The sequence below is a fragment of the Corvus moneduloides genome, chromosome 1 (genome assembly GCF_009650955.1).
Source record: "Corvus moneduloides isolate bCorMon1 chromosome 1, bCorMon1.pri, whole genome shotgun sequence".
In the NCBI taxonomy this organism is placed as follows: domain Eukaryota; kingdom Metazoa; phylum Chordata; class Aves; order Passeriformes; family Corvidae; genus Corvus; species Corvus moneduloides.
Window position 1 is genome coordinate 121,037,588 of NC_045476.1, and position 14,306 is coordinate 121,051,893.

Sequence of the window (14,306 nt, forward strand, 5' to 3'; positions counted from 1 at the left end):
GATGCAAGCTAATTATAGGCTACCATAAATAATAACAGTACTGAATATGATATACAGGCTGGATGTAAAATGTGGAATTAAGGAATGATATTAAGACTATGAGTTTCCCAGTTTCGCTTGAGATTCTCTGCTGGTAGGTTTCAATGTATATAGGTTTAAATTCTCCAAGCCTTCAGATGGTTTGGAAAGCCCAGAATTTCAAAGTAAAAATTTGTGTAGAATTTATGGAATTGCTAATATCTTGTTTACATATGAAAAGAGGGATTTTAATGTATATTAGGTTACAGTTTGAACAAACCCCCATGTCTCTCTTTGGGCCTGAGTGTTTTAAGTGTATTGACAAGAGCTCTTAAGAAACAAATCATGGCACCAAGGAATATTATGGAATATAGCTGCAGAATTTTTTGGCCACCTACAGACTGTAAATGGCTATTTTGGTCTCCATCATTTCCCCAGTCATATTTTCAGATTACAAGCCATGGTGACAAATGACACATTACTTTATATAAGGGTGCCAAATACTGGCAAATGGAGTATTTTTGTGAAGCTTAGTTTAGAATAATTGTTGGGAAATGAGAGGGAATATGTTCATAGACTTTTTTTGACATAGTTGACTGGATTATTACTAGTCTGTGAATGGAAATTAAAATCAAAACAATATCATCAGAAATTAGGGATGTGCTCTTCATTTGTATCTCAATATAGGAAGCATCAAGGTGCTTATAGATGATCTTGTGATCTACTTTCTATAAAGTATGACACCTATCCTTGATGGTGTTATATTTGCTACTCTGACCGCTATCTTTTCCAAAAGTGGATATTGAAAATAGATTAACTATATTCTCACAGAATCAATTAATAACCCATCAGCCATGAAGTGTTCCCAGAGGTGGCAGGACCTGCTACCTGAATGGAAAATCTAATGTTGCAGTGAGGTTGGACAAAAAACACTCTCTATTTCCCAAAGCATCTTAACATCTTTCTTATATATTCATCTTACTTGTCCACTACTACTGGTAGTTTTTTTTTTCCCATGCACTTTTTCAAAGCCTGAGTTCTCTGCTCTTTATTTTCTAGCACTTTCACAGTGAGGCTTATGTGTGACAGACATATGCACCAGTGTTTGGCTGCCAAATGTCAGAATCCCTGCCCACAATCAAAGTGAGCTATACTTTCAGTAGGAAAAAAAAGATATTGGAAGCTGTAGTAATTTTGCTAAGAGAAGAGAAGACAAATGATCTCTTGCAGATAGGTAGTCAATACAGTTTTACAAAGGATGTCGCTTGCTTGGTGGGTGACATTCTTCCTTTCATTCTCATATTTTTTAAACAATGACAATTTATCTTCATGCTTAGCCTCTATTTCTTCCATTTTTAATGCTGTTCCTTCTTTGTCACTCCATCCTTGTTGGTGACTTGAGTGGTGCCAAGCTGCTGAAGCTGCAGAATCTAAAACAGAAGCCAATCTACCATCCGCTTATTATGTGAAATTTCTTAATTAACATTCTCCATACTACACAAAAACAATTCTGGCTCACCCACTCTGACTATAAATGTTGCTTCACGTTGTTGACTGCATCTTAAGTTTATCTGACATCTGACTTCTGTATATGTAAAAATCTTATGTTGCATTTGTGTTGCCTGAAGCAAAAATACAACACAAATGTAATCACCTAATTTTGTGTAAACCTGGAACACACATATTTCATACAGTCATGTGTTTGATAATTATAAAATAATACTCTACACTTTTTTCACCTGGTTTGGTAGATTTCATCTTCAGCATGTTCTTAGTGGTAATGAAATTTGCAACATACATGTATTTTAATAAATGTAGGAATAGTTTGAAAGATACTGCACTAAAATATAACAGCTTCCTCTTCTGAAATGAAACTTTCTTGCTTGCTTGAGCTATCCTAATCTTCATCATCACACAAAGAATGAAGCGAGAGGACTCCATGAAAGATGAAAGACCTCCCTACAGATGAGGGAACAGGATATGCACTGATTAATCTCGACCAGGGTTAAGAGTGCTATGTGAAGATCACTTCAATACTGAAAACTGAGGAGGTTGTCCCTGTTGGAATTTGAGTGTGGGACTGAGTCTAGACAAAGTAATTAAGAGATCATAAAATACTATTTGTTTCCATTTGTTTAAAAACTGCTCTCTAGGGTGTTGACTTTCTCAGCAGGGCATGAGTACAGAGGGTTACAGTTCCACTTCTGTCTTTGATTAGTTTTTGGTTCATTACACTTCACTTATTTCAATTCTTAGACAGTATTTCCATCATCCCATCCCTAATATATGTATAGTTTTAATAATTTATTTTTTCAGTCTTTTCAGGAGAACTGTCAGTTCAAACCATTGAATCTTTCAGTAGAACCACAACAGGAAAGATAGCTTGGTTAATTTGTAGCTATCAAGAACTCTGTTGACATCAATTCAATACTAAGAAACAAGGAAAGATAAAGATCTGTATCTCAAGATGAGAACTGAAGTACAAATTTGTTCAATTAGGCATGAAACCTATCACTGCATTTTGTAATGCATTTATCAACACAACAGTTAGCTTTATTCTTCAGAGCAACTCCATTAACTTTGCATTTAGCTTGCATGAAGCTGTCTTTTTAAATTCTTTCCCCCCTGAATAGCTCACTGCACATTACTGAAGGTAATAACTATAAAAGGAGCACATAAGGAACAGAAACATTTTTGTTTGTGCCAGCTTGGTTGAAGAAAAGCCCTTAGCTGTAAGATGCCCGTGAAAGCCACTTTTCATTACAAGAAGCCTTAACAAGTTGAAGGGAAAATAGCTGTCGCAGGAGCTACAAAAAAGCAAAGCTCAATCTCTTTTTAGTGGACTTTTAATTGTGACCACCCTCCCTGACATCCTCAGCTTAACTGCAGAAAAACATTCCCAAGAGCTAGAAGGAGCCCCAGAGGATGCGGATGAGGCCACTGCTGCTCCCCCCACTCCCAGTTTAGCAAAAGCCCCACCACGGCCGGGCTCTCCCCCATACCAGGGAGGCGCAGAGGCTCCGCGGGATTTCCTGCCCGCAGCTCCCCGCAGCGCCGGCGGGCGGCGAGCCCGGCTGCCGACACCCGCCCCGGGGAGCCCGCGGCCAGCGCGGGGGAGCGCGGCGCCGAGGGGCGGCTCAGGTGGCGGCTCCCCTCGGGCTGGCTCTTGCTGCTTTTCCCCGCTGCGTTAATTCTCCTTCTGTCTCCGTGCCTTCGCCGAGGCAGGTCGATTTCTGGCGGCTCCGTCCCGCGGGGAGATGCGGCTTCCCCGCGGCGGCCGCCTGTGCGTATGGGGGTGTGTTCCTACATGTATATACATATATATGCATTACATATATGGGTGTGCCTGTGTGACTGATAGCTGCGTTATAGCGTGTCATTGCAGCGCTGTCCGACGGGGAGGGCCATGCCTTCGGGGGATCCCCGGCAGGGCGCCGTGTGCGCTGCTGGAAGCACGAGTGTGCGGAGCAGGAGGGCAAGGATCACGCAGGGCTTTCCGGAGGCCCAGGGAAGCTTGTCCCTCACTCCTTTTGCTCCCTTTGGGTCCGCTCCTTGTCCGAGGCAGCCCGGACGAGCGGCGCTGGCTGTGCGCCGGTGGCGGTGGGCGCCGCAGAGCCGTGCTCCGGGTTAGAGGCTGGGAGACGGGGCGTGGAGAAGGTAGCGCCGCTGCCGCGGCAAGCCAGTCAGATAAAGTGACAGAACCGGCACCAAATTTCTTCCCAACATGGGGGGTCGATGTGCGTTCTCTCTGGCGAGCGGCCAGCCGAGACCCAGTCACACAGCCGGCAGAAACGGCAGTCCGGGCACCTGAGCAGAAGCAGAGGCTCACTGAGGCGGGAGGGGGGCGGGTAACTTTCCTGCCGGGGCACGGGGTGAGCGGGCAGCCACAGCTGGGGACACCGGTGAGAGCCCCGCGGGCTCCGGGCGAGCGGGCTCTCCCGCGGCCCGGGGGAACACCGCTTTCCCCCGGCGGCCCGGCAGCTCCGGCGCCGCCCCCGGGACCGCGCTGTCCCTGCGCGCCGGGGGTTGCGCTCACCCGGTGGTCCCAGCTCACCCTCGCGCTGCCCGTGGGAAGCGACTCCCGCCTCGCCGCCCACTCGCCCCTCTCCGGCGCGGGGGCCGGCCCGGGGGAGGGCTGCGCGTCACCGGATCTGGTGGCGCCGGCAGCGGGGCGGCGTTACGGAGCGCCCCGGGAGCGGCGGGGGGGCGGGCGAGGGTCCCGGGCGGGGCCGGCATCGCCGCGCCTGGCTGCGGCCGCGGTGGCGGCGCCGCGCCACCTCGCCTCCCCTCGGCTCGCCGCGCCTCGCCTGGCCGCTCACCGCCGCGGAGGGGCGGCGCTGCTCCCCGCACGCCCCCGCCCGGCGCCCCCGCTCCGTCTCCGGGAAGGGCGCGGGGAGCCCCACGGTGCCCCTCAGCGCGGCGGCGGAGTTCGAGCCGGCGGCGGCGGCCGGGGTGCGATGCCGTGTTAGCCGGCAGCCCGCCCCGAGGCAGCACCGGCGGGAAGGAGCGCGAGTTGCCGGGGCTGTGGCTGACACCATGGGCACCGGGCGGGGGGGCGAAGCGGCCGGGCTCCCTGCGCTCCTCGGCTGAGCCCGGGGATGTGCCGGCGCCCGGAGGAATTATTTTGGAACTAGCACGGAGCGGTGGGAGGAGGACGAGCGGCACAGCGTTTCAGCAGCTGCGAGGAGGTTGTCCGGCGGTGCTGTATAGGCAAGTAAGCGCTTGCTTCTTTTTCGCTGCGTTCCCTTCCTCTCGAGTGACTTTTTCTTTTTTTGCAGCTGCTGGTCTCTTGCTCCCAGTTCGGAGGCAGGATGGTCGGCGGCGCCAGCGGCAGTCTCGGGGGTTGGGGTGCGGGGGATTGGTGGCCGGGATTGCAGCGGAGCCGCGCTCCAACTCCGCCGGAGTCCGCTGCGGGCATCCCGCTGGTGCGGTGCTCCGGTGCATAGCCGGGAAGGAAGCTCCGTGTCCCAGTGCTTCCCACTTCTGCAACTGTAAAAGATGATGCCTTCTTACAGGCATTTCGTGATGTAAAATTCCTTCTCCTCTTTGCTGGGCTGTAACTAAATTGCAGGAGTCCCTTAATTGCTTTCCGTCAGTGCTTCTTGTGGGAGAGAGGCAAGATGCGTTGTTAGCCTTTCATACACACTTCGGGATTGGGATAGAGAACCCAGAGTTTTGATTTTTATGCCTTTAACTTTCTTGTGCCCTGCCTGGTGATTTTCTTTGGAATGCTCTTGCTGTGAGGTTATTGTTTGTCCAGCCTTGTTTGTTTGCTTACTTTTAGCCTGTGGGTATTTATTGTTATACTTGACATGGCAATGAAACAAAAAGTTGATTGTAATTTATTTCACTGTATGGAGGACAGGTTATAGGCAGGGGACTAATTCTGCTCTCGAGGAACTCCACTTCAAAGGAAGAGGCCCATGGGGCTGTAATCTCCAGCTAAAAACTCGGAGAGCTCAGAGCAGACCTGTCACATTGCAAAGAAAGAATTCTGTTCACCTTTCAGCAGTGATAGCGTTTAAGCTAAGCTGCCTGCCTTCCTGTACCTATGAAAAGACCTGACTCTGAAATGCAGAGAATAGAGGTGTGAATTCTGGGCAGGTTTGGGAGAAGGCAGAACTTTAGACACTGTTTAATTAAGTTTGCTCTTACTGATTTCATCAATGTCTTCTCTATGAGCCTGAAAACTGCAATCTGTTACAGTGACCTTGATGCATGTTGTATTCTAACATGTAAGCACCACAGAATAAAAGTATTTACACAGATTTATAGCTAAGCTCTGATGTTTCACTAGGAGCTCAGTCAGTTTCAGTCAATGTGGTAGTTTCAGCAGGGGCACTGGGCATGCTATGTGTGTAGGAAATAACTTGGGAAAATAACTTGATAATAGTGATGAAAGTAAAAGTTGCAGTGTTGGAAACATGTGTTTCTGCAGAAATGCCACTGTATGTGAAATGTCTGTTGAGTTTGGGATATTTTCTTTTCCAGTCAGTGAGATCTCTACTGAAAGAAGTGTGTGGGTGTGCGTGGCAATCTCAAGGATTCCCAGGTTAATGCACTTTGAGTTGTCAGCAGCAAGAGATCTTTTTATGCACTGAAATACACGTTTTTATGTAGATGCAAGATTGACACGATAAGATTAAAAAGTGTTGGGATGTCAGTATGGTGAACATGTAACTAATAAAAGTTTATAGCTGAAAGATAAACTAATCCTTTCCCATAATGGTGGATGGAGATTACTGAGGGTAAGCTGGCTGAAGGGAGTGTCATTTGTTTCAGTGCAGTTTATGGAGAATGTTCCTGTGGTTTGTTCATAGTTCTGACTCTCTGACAATTCTGTGAAACACAATCAGAATAACTGCTGCTAGACAGTGGCATGCAAACCTATCCGTTACTTAAAACACAGTTTATTCTGTCTCATATCAAAGAAAGTATAGTTTTTGGCAAACTCTGCCTCTGATTCTATTGTAGTAATTCCTTCCTCTGTTGCAGAGTGGCAGGCTTTCACTAGGCATGTGCAAGGGAGATCATGAAACACTGAAGCATGCAGTGATCTGGAATTCATTTGGGCTATGTATTACATTCGAGGTTTCCACAATTAGCATTAAGTAAGTGCTTATGCCTGATTATACAAATAAATGGAGTTTAAAAATTGTATTAGCTTTGTCACTTCTGATGCATATTGAAGACCCTCTTCTTCCTTTTTAGCCCTTCTAATGCTATATTAATGCTATACTCACTCTTTGCCTGGAGAGGAAGAAAACATAATTTAATGATTTATCATTTGGCTTTCACAGTATCTTGTCCCATAGCGATGAGATAATCTAATGAAGGTCCCCATCACTGAATTAAAGAACATGGTGCTCTAGACTTGCACTTACAGTCAGATTTTCCCTCTTTTACGTGGCAAAGAACCGAGTTTTCACAAGGTCTGAGAGAAAAAAAAGAAATGTTGATTTTTCTGTTAGAAACTTGAAAAGAAAGGGGAAGGTAAGACTTGAGGTCTTTAAAGACATCATTAAAAACATCCCCTTCTAAGATATTAATCAATCTCCTTTACCTTCACACGTTTTCTTTATGTTTTACCTGGTACTTGTCAGAAAGCCTGCATATTTATACTTTATTTTACAATGTGGGTAGTTCTTAATTTTACAAATTCAGGAGTGGCCATCACACACCTTACTGTAAGGCTATTCTAGAATCCTGTTTAATGTTCTCTATCCCACTTGGCTTGTATCTTTTAAATTGGAAATTTCCAAAGTACACTATATTCAACTTTATAGTATGCATTTTTGTTTTAAGTCTATGTAAATCTCTTTAATAGAGAAGATTGTTGACCTTGATTCAGAAATTTCAGGGTAAGCTCAGGAATTATTTTTCTTTCCTAGTTTTTTTTGTTGTTTGCTCAGACATACATTTTGGCTTGTTGGGCATAGCTTTCATGAACTGACAGAAAAACCTGTAAGCATAATTAAAACCACCAACAGTTAAACATGATTTTTCTAGTCAGCCCCAACCCAGCTGAGTGTGTCATTCCTATTTCTATTCTTAATATTCTTATTGAATATTAAGACAAACATATGAGAGCTGTAGTCTGCTCTCAGTTCCCTCTGAAGTGCTCAAATAAGTACCATTTCTTCATGCTTGTAACTTAGCACTGGTCCTTGTGCCTGAGCTGTCAATATTTCTTCCTGGAAGTCATCATCAGGTCTGCTTGCATTCATTGTTAAAAAGCTGAAGAGTTGTGGTGAAAGATAAGAAACATCAAATGGATTTAATGTATCATGTTTCTTGGCCCTTCCCATGGCTGTGCTGTCAGTTCAGGTTTCCAGAGAGAGGCCTGAATGTGGTGGGGTTGAATCCCAATAGGAGTCTGCTACATCAACATGCACCTCTGGCGGTATGCTGTGACACTGGCTCACAGTGGCAGACTGTGAAGACAAACTTCTGTATTTGCTCAGAGTTTTATCTGCCATAACTGGAAGAGTCAGAAAGCCTTACTGTTGTGGTGGCCAACCTAGATTTTCTGCATTCCTGTTGCAGATCAGAGGAAAGAGAGAAAGCATACATTTAAAAACCCCCAAAACCCAGAACTCAAAACAGGTCATGTCTCAAAGATACAGCTATAGTCAACAGTAGGGAATGCAGTGGAGACACAGCCAGGGAAATTCACACCTATCTTTATGTGGAAAATAAAGGAGGAAATTATTATTCTTCTTGAGAGGTTGATTTAGTCTTGAGAGATTGATTTAGCAGGTGATGTGTCTACCCCTTAGGAAGGAGAGGAGCTAGGTGATATGGAAACAAAGCTTTTTCCCACTGCACACTTGAGGTGTGGCTGTCACTGTCGTTTGGGGCTCTAAGCCTTATCTTCAGTAATTAGCTTGAATTGGCCAAAAGAGGTGGAACGCTCTGTTGTGTGATGAATCTGGTGCTGCAGCAGCCAAGGGCTGGGTTGCTTCCTGGGGACTTGCTCTCTTCAATTTATTAAAGTAACGAGTAGAGGAAAACTAATCAAGAAGAGTGTTTGGGATGAGATTAATTTTATGATTCGTTCTCCAGTTTATTTTGGGTAATGTTGGGCAAAGCCATGAAAGTTCTTCACTGTGATACTTATGTGAAAGTAGTAATAGTTTTGACTTACATATATAAATATACGTAATTTTTTTTTTTAACATAAATCAATATTCTAAAAAATGGGATTAAAGTTTTGCACATGAGGCCAGAACATGGATAAATGATACTGCTGGACACAGTTTGCTGTGCCACTTAGGCACTTCAGAGATAAGAAATGGATGGTTTATGAAAGGCTGTGCTGTATGTTCCACTGTGCAAAGCAGGAGGTTCCCCATGCCAGGAACTGAGCACGGCAGAAACAGTCATGCCCTGATGGTGGCAGTGGATGTTCCCAGTGTGGAATAAAGCTTGGAACAGAGTGAAAGTACCACACTGGTGCTCACAGGGTGCTTTTCAACAGCCACTGAAATTCCTGTGTAAGATGTGGTTGAGGTGAAGGCACCAATGTTTTACTGCTTTAACACTTGCATGGATAACGAGTCTGTGAAAGAACTCACGGCTTCAGAGATGCCATGGGTACAATTGATTGTTTGCTGAGTTCCACAGGTGGTTATCATCTGGAACAAGGATGAACTTTAAATTTTTTTCTATGAAGTTTGTTCCTTGCTCTTAGATTTGGGTGTTCATTCCTTAGTTGGTTGAGATTTTGGTTCAAAGGTGTGCTTTTAAAGCTGATAAACATCAAGCACTTCTGAAGTGTTCATTGCTTGGAGCTTCTCAGATAACATCCGAGGAGGAACAGTTTATTAATCAGATTATTCTAAAGTTTGGCTTTATTTTATTTTTTGTTCATTCTCAATGTGTTTTTTCAAATAGTGAACAGTGTACTTGGTTTCATGTTGAAGATGTTGGAAATAGCATTTTAAGTAAATTTTATATTGCTTTTGGTCAAATTATTCAAATAGACTCAGATTTAAGTGTGAGTAAAGGCTGTTTGAATAAAATAAAACACATGCCTTTCCCCCCTCCACTTTTTGTGTTAAATTTATTTAAGATACAGCTAAGCATAAAGAAGTTAGAATGGGAGTGCTGTTTATGACATTCATATTTCTTCCACTTTCTGTCAAAAACTAAAGGGAATTTCAGTCTTGTACAAATGACAACTATCATGAGTGATAGTAATCATATCCTCTGATTCTTTCTTGGTGTAAAGACTATTTTGCTATTTTTATTGAATTTAGTGTGAAAATGTAATTTATTTCAACAGGCATAATACTAAGAACTAGGGAATGTTCTAAAATCTTTTAAAAATTTGATATTCATACTTAATGTAGCTGTTAATATTTGCCTTAATATAAAGCACTGATTCTTAATTACAGAATTGTTTCTGAAATGCTTTGCTGTTTTGCATTTGCTATGCTAAATATATCTTCATTCATAATTATGCGAGATAGCTTTTTCTAGTTTCTCTAGATGGCAAAATGTTTTGATTGACTCTTTTAACAGTTGTGAATAATGAACTGTATGCTTCAGCTTCAACAACACAAATGGACATTGATTTTCTTTGACTTGCTTTTGACCCCTAAAGAAGTAAAGTCATTAGAATTATGCTTGAAAGAGAACTCTTTGCTCTCTCTCCTATAATTTTATGTTGGGGTCCCTCCCCCTGCCATGGAGCCCTGGGAGATGGGCCCTGGGGGGGAGACACGGGGTTTCCCTGCCCCTGGTCACCTTTGTTCCCTACTGGTTGGTTTGTGTTCCCTGATAACGCCAAGGACCCTGGGGTCCTGTGACTACGGAGTTCCTGAGCTGAGCCCCGGCCATGCAGCTGGAGAAATAAACATCTCTGAAACATCTACCACGAATCTGTCCATATATACTTCGCTTTCCACGGGACTCCTGGTTTGAAATATGCTTGTTACAGTAATCCCCGCTGCAACAAACTGGTGGAGGAATGCGGGCAAGATACCGATCCCTGAGGACAATTCGTGAGTAAAATAACCACTCTAGACCTCTCTCTTCTCATCTTGGTTTGGATATTCTCTCTGGACTATGGAAGAATCGTGGGAAATGGGGCTCTCTGAGCCACAGAAAGAAATGTACCTAGAAGTTAAAGGAATCCTTGAACAACAAAACAAGAAAGTATTGGAACCGGGAGATTTAGAACATTTTTTCATCTGGCTTTTCAAAAGGTTCTCCTATATTTCTCGAGACTTACTTTTTGATATCGAACCTCCTGTATCTTGTGAGGGGTGTTTCTGGGACGAGATATGGGATAAAGTAAGGGATCAAAGAGAAGCTTTCCGTGCATACCTTATAATCAGGGAAGCTCTTGAGGAGCATTTGTATGGTCCCATTACCCCTAAAGCAGAAGATCATACTTATCCTGTGGCCGAGGCCGTGCGGCAGCCATCCCGGGAGCACATGACTGCAGCCGTGCCGGCGGAGGTGCCTGCACTGGATGCGCCCGGCCCCCTCGGGAGCCCGCACCTTATCGCGGACCCCATCCCTGTCTCGGGGTCCCCGGCCATGCAGCCGCGAGTGAGGGAGCGATGCCGCAGGCGCCGCGGGTGCCATGGGCCACGAGCAGCCAGGAACCGGGCATCGGCGTGGCAGGCCGCTCTGAGCACACGGCTCGGAGAGCCCTGCGGAGGGAGAAGCGGCGGTTCCCACAGCGACACGAGAAGCCGCGCAGCGCAGCGCCGAGCCGAAACGGGGCCGCTCTCAAGGCAGCGTGGAGTTGGCGGAGCAGAACTGCTCACAGGGCATGGAGCCAGCGGTGATGACAACGCGGGGCCGCGCAGAGCCCAGACACGCACCGGAGCAGCGCCGCTCGGAGAGCGCGGAGCAGCCGCAACGCGGGGGCCTGGCCGAGACATCGGAGTCGGCGAGACGGCGGCCACACGGGACCAGCAGCCACGACGAACACGCAAGCACGTGATAGGAGGAGTTGTAGCCACGAAAGTCACAGGAACTGTGAAATGGTACAATGTAAAAAACAACTATGGATTCATAACACGAGATGATACAGGGGAAGATCTATTCATCCATAGAACTGCCATTAAAAGGAATAACCCTAAAAATTACCTGCAAAGTGTAGGAGATGGGGAAGTTGTACAGTTTGATATAGTGCAAGGAAAGAAGGGTTTACGAGCAGCAAATGTTACTGGGCTTGGGGGTATTCTAGTCAAAGGCAGCTGTTATGCACAAAATTATAAACAATATCCATCCCAGCAGCTTCCCTACCCACAGCCTACTTCCCCCTTTTACCCTATACTCAGTATGAACCCTTTCCTAAGTTTACCCTATCCCCAATTTATTCCTAATCCGTTTTTCACCCCATGGCTTCCCTATACAATTCCATTTCCCTACAATTCCTCTCTGATGCCGAGGGGGGGATGAAAAGAGGGAGGGAAGAAATTAAACCCTCTCCTGCCTCAGTTTCCCCACAAAGCATGCCCGGAGCGTTCTGTCTCCCTTCTGTCAGCCCTAAGATGTCCCACAGAATCTGATTGGACATTTAAAGACTCAGGAGGGTGGCTTGTTTTGTCTTGAAACTGTTCTTGTTATGTTTATCCAGTTGTTTTCATTCTCCTTTTATTAAAATTAAACGGGTGAGGTGTTGGGGTCCCTCCCCCTGCCATGGAGCCCTGGGAGAGGGGCCCTGAGGGGGAGACACGGGGTTTCCCTGCCCCTGGTCACCTGTGTTCCCCATTGGTTGGTTTGTGTTCCCTGATAACGCCAAGGACCCTGGGGTCCCGTGACTGCGGAGTTCCTGAGCTGAGCCCCGGCCATGCGGCTGGAGAAATAAACATCTCTGAAACATCTACCACGAATCTGCCCATATATACTTCGCTTTCCACGGGACTCCTGGTTTGAAATTTACTTGTTGCAGTAATCCCCGCTGCAACAATTTTATATACATTATAAACAGGATTTGAGAACTAATCTATGCTAATCAGATTTTTTTCAAGTGAAAAGAGGGGGGGAAATCATCAGCTCTACAGTTGTCTTGCAGCTCTAGGTTTCGTCACTCACAGCTGTCTGCCTGTATCCATTACCAGTTGGTATCACAGCTGTATGTCCCTGAATGCAGCAAACAGTTCTTCTCACAACTGTTTTAATTGGTTATTAAACGGCAAACATTTATGTGACAGTGTAAGAGCTGGGTCAGTGCAATGCAGTTGTTTTCAACTAACAAATCACACACGGATACATGTATAGGGTTCCTCACCGAAGGTAGGTTTTGAGTAAAAGTCAGCATCAGACCTGTGTCTCTACAGGTTTTAATGTCTGGAGTGCCTTCATTCTCATTCTGTGAGTTATGTGGGGGGTTTTTTTATGAAGCAGCTGCATGGACGCAGAATGCAAAGGTAAAATGTAGAAGATAAAAATGTAAAACATAGAAGTAGTCTTTTCAAAAACAACTGGAGAAATGGATGCAAGAGCAAACTGGGGTTACAGTGCTGAGGAACTGGCGTGGTTGACCCATTATGAATGGGGCAAGATAGGGCCCTTCCAGGGGTGCATTTCCTGGCAGGGCTCCCTGTCCCCAAACTAAGCAACTCCATTAACCTAAATGCAAAAATAGCCACTCTGCTCCTTTTTCAGCTGGAGCAACTTCTTTGTCAAAACCAGTGACGTTTGTGAAGGAGTTTTATTGGAGGAAGCATGCTGCAACTGTGCTAGAGGCAGTTCCAAGCAGTGTGTATAGAAATTATGACAGCATCTGATGATGATCACCTCTCATTTTATTTTAGCTCAGTGAGATAAGAAAGGACCTTCCTGGATAATGGAATGCACAAGTAGATAATTTCTTTCTACACTGTGTCATGAGTCTTTCAGCTAGTTAATTCTTAAGCATTTGTAGTAATAGTTCATCATATGCTTCTTCTCACAACTTACTGTCTTATGCAGTTGTGGCGCTGTCTGGGCTGTTTCCTTGGGATGTCTTAATTAAAATTGCTTAAATTTCAGTTTATTAATCTGTTTTATTTATCAGCTTTCCTTTTCACTACATTAAATAACCTATTTAATCTCCAAAGGGAGAGTTGATCTTACTGATCAGTGATTATATATTGTATTATTCTCCATGTTTTCAATGTTATTTAAGCTTGCAAAATTTTTTTGTTAATTTAGAAAAACCCTAAACCTTCTGATTTTTGGTAGGTGGAGCAAAGAGTATTCATTGCATGCTTTGATTAATGGAGAAATCCAGTTGTTAACAGTGATTTGATATTGCCATTTGTCACTATGCTTCTGCAAAACATGCCCTTTCATTTACATCTTACTGCCTTTTTTTAACCTCTTCATGATGCTACAATACTTCTTTCTAAAATGAAAATCTCAAGGTTAATCTCAAGCATTTTTCCCTCATGTGATACATCTTATACCCAATTGATTGTTTTCTCAGGTCTAAGATTCTGTAGTTTTTTGTGCTGTGCTTCTGAGTATCTATGTAAAACTCTTTATTGAGATTAATATATAATTCTTTATAAACCCTGTTTATAAAGTCCTGTTTACAGGACTGAGTCCATGACTTTTTCTCCTTGAAATGAGACTTGATTTTTGCTTTTGCAGTTAAATCTTTACTATTATATATTAGCTGTATTTGTCTAACTGCAGCAAAGGCATTTTTTGTGGAAAAAAACCCCAACATTTTTGGGAAATGAAAAGTAAAATATTTGGGCATCAGTTCCCTTTTGTAAAATTACAAGAACATTATCCAGAATCTTTCTTTTCGTTTCAGGAGTACAAAAAGACATAAC

The 14,306-nt window shown here is 44.6% G+C and overlaps 1 protein-coding gene across 3 annotated transcripts in view; it reads left to right on the plus strand.

Annotated features, from left to right (window-relative positions):
* Nucleotides 1–4,432: 4,432 nt before the first annotated feature.
* SNTG1 (syntrophin gamma 1) overlaps nucleotides 4,433–14,306 on the plus strand; it is a 335,889-nt gene continuing 326,015 nt past the window's right edge. Inside the window, exon 1 of one of the 3 annotated variants that reach the window (XM_032125031.1) lies at nucleotides 4,433–4,728. The gene's annotated coding sequence lies outside the window, so the exon portion shown is untranslated. Of the gene's footprint in view, nucleotides 4,733–14,306 lie in introns of all 3 variants that reach the window. The other 2 variants (XM_032125012.1, XM_032125003.1) reach the window with 2 other exon arrangements.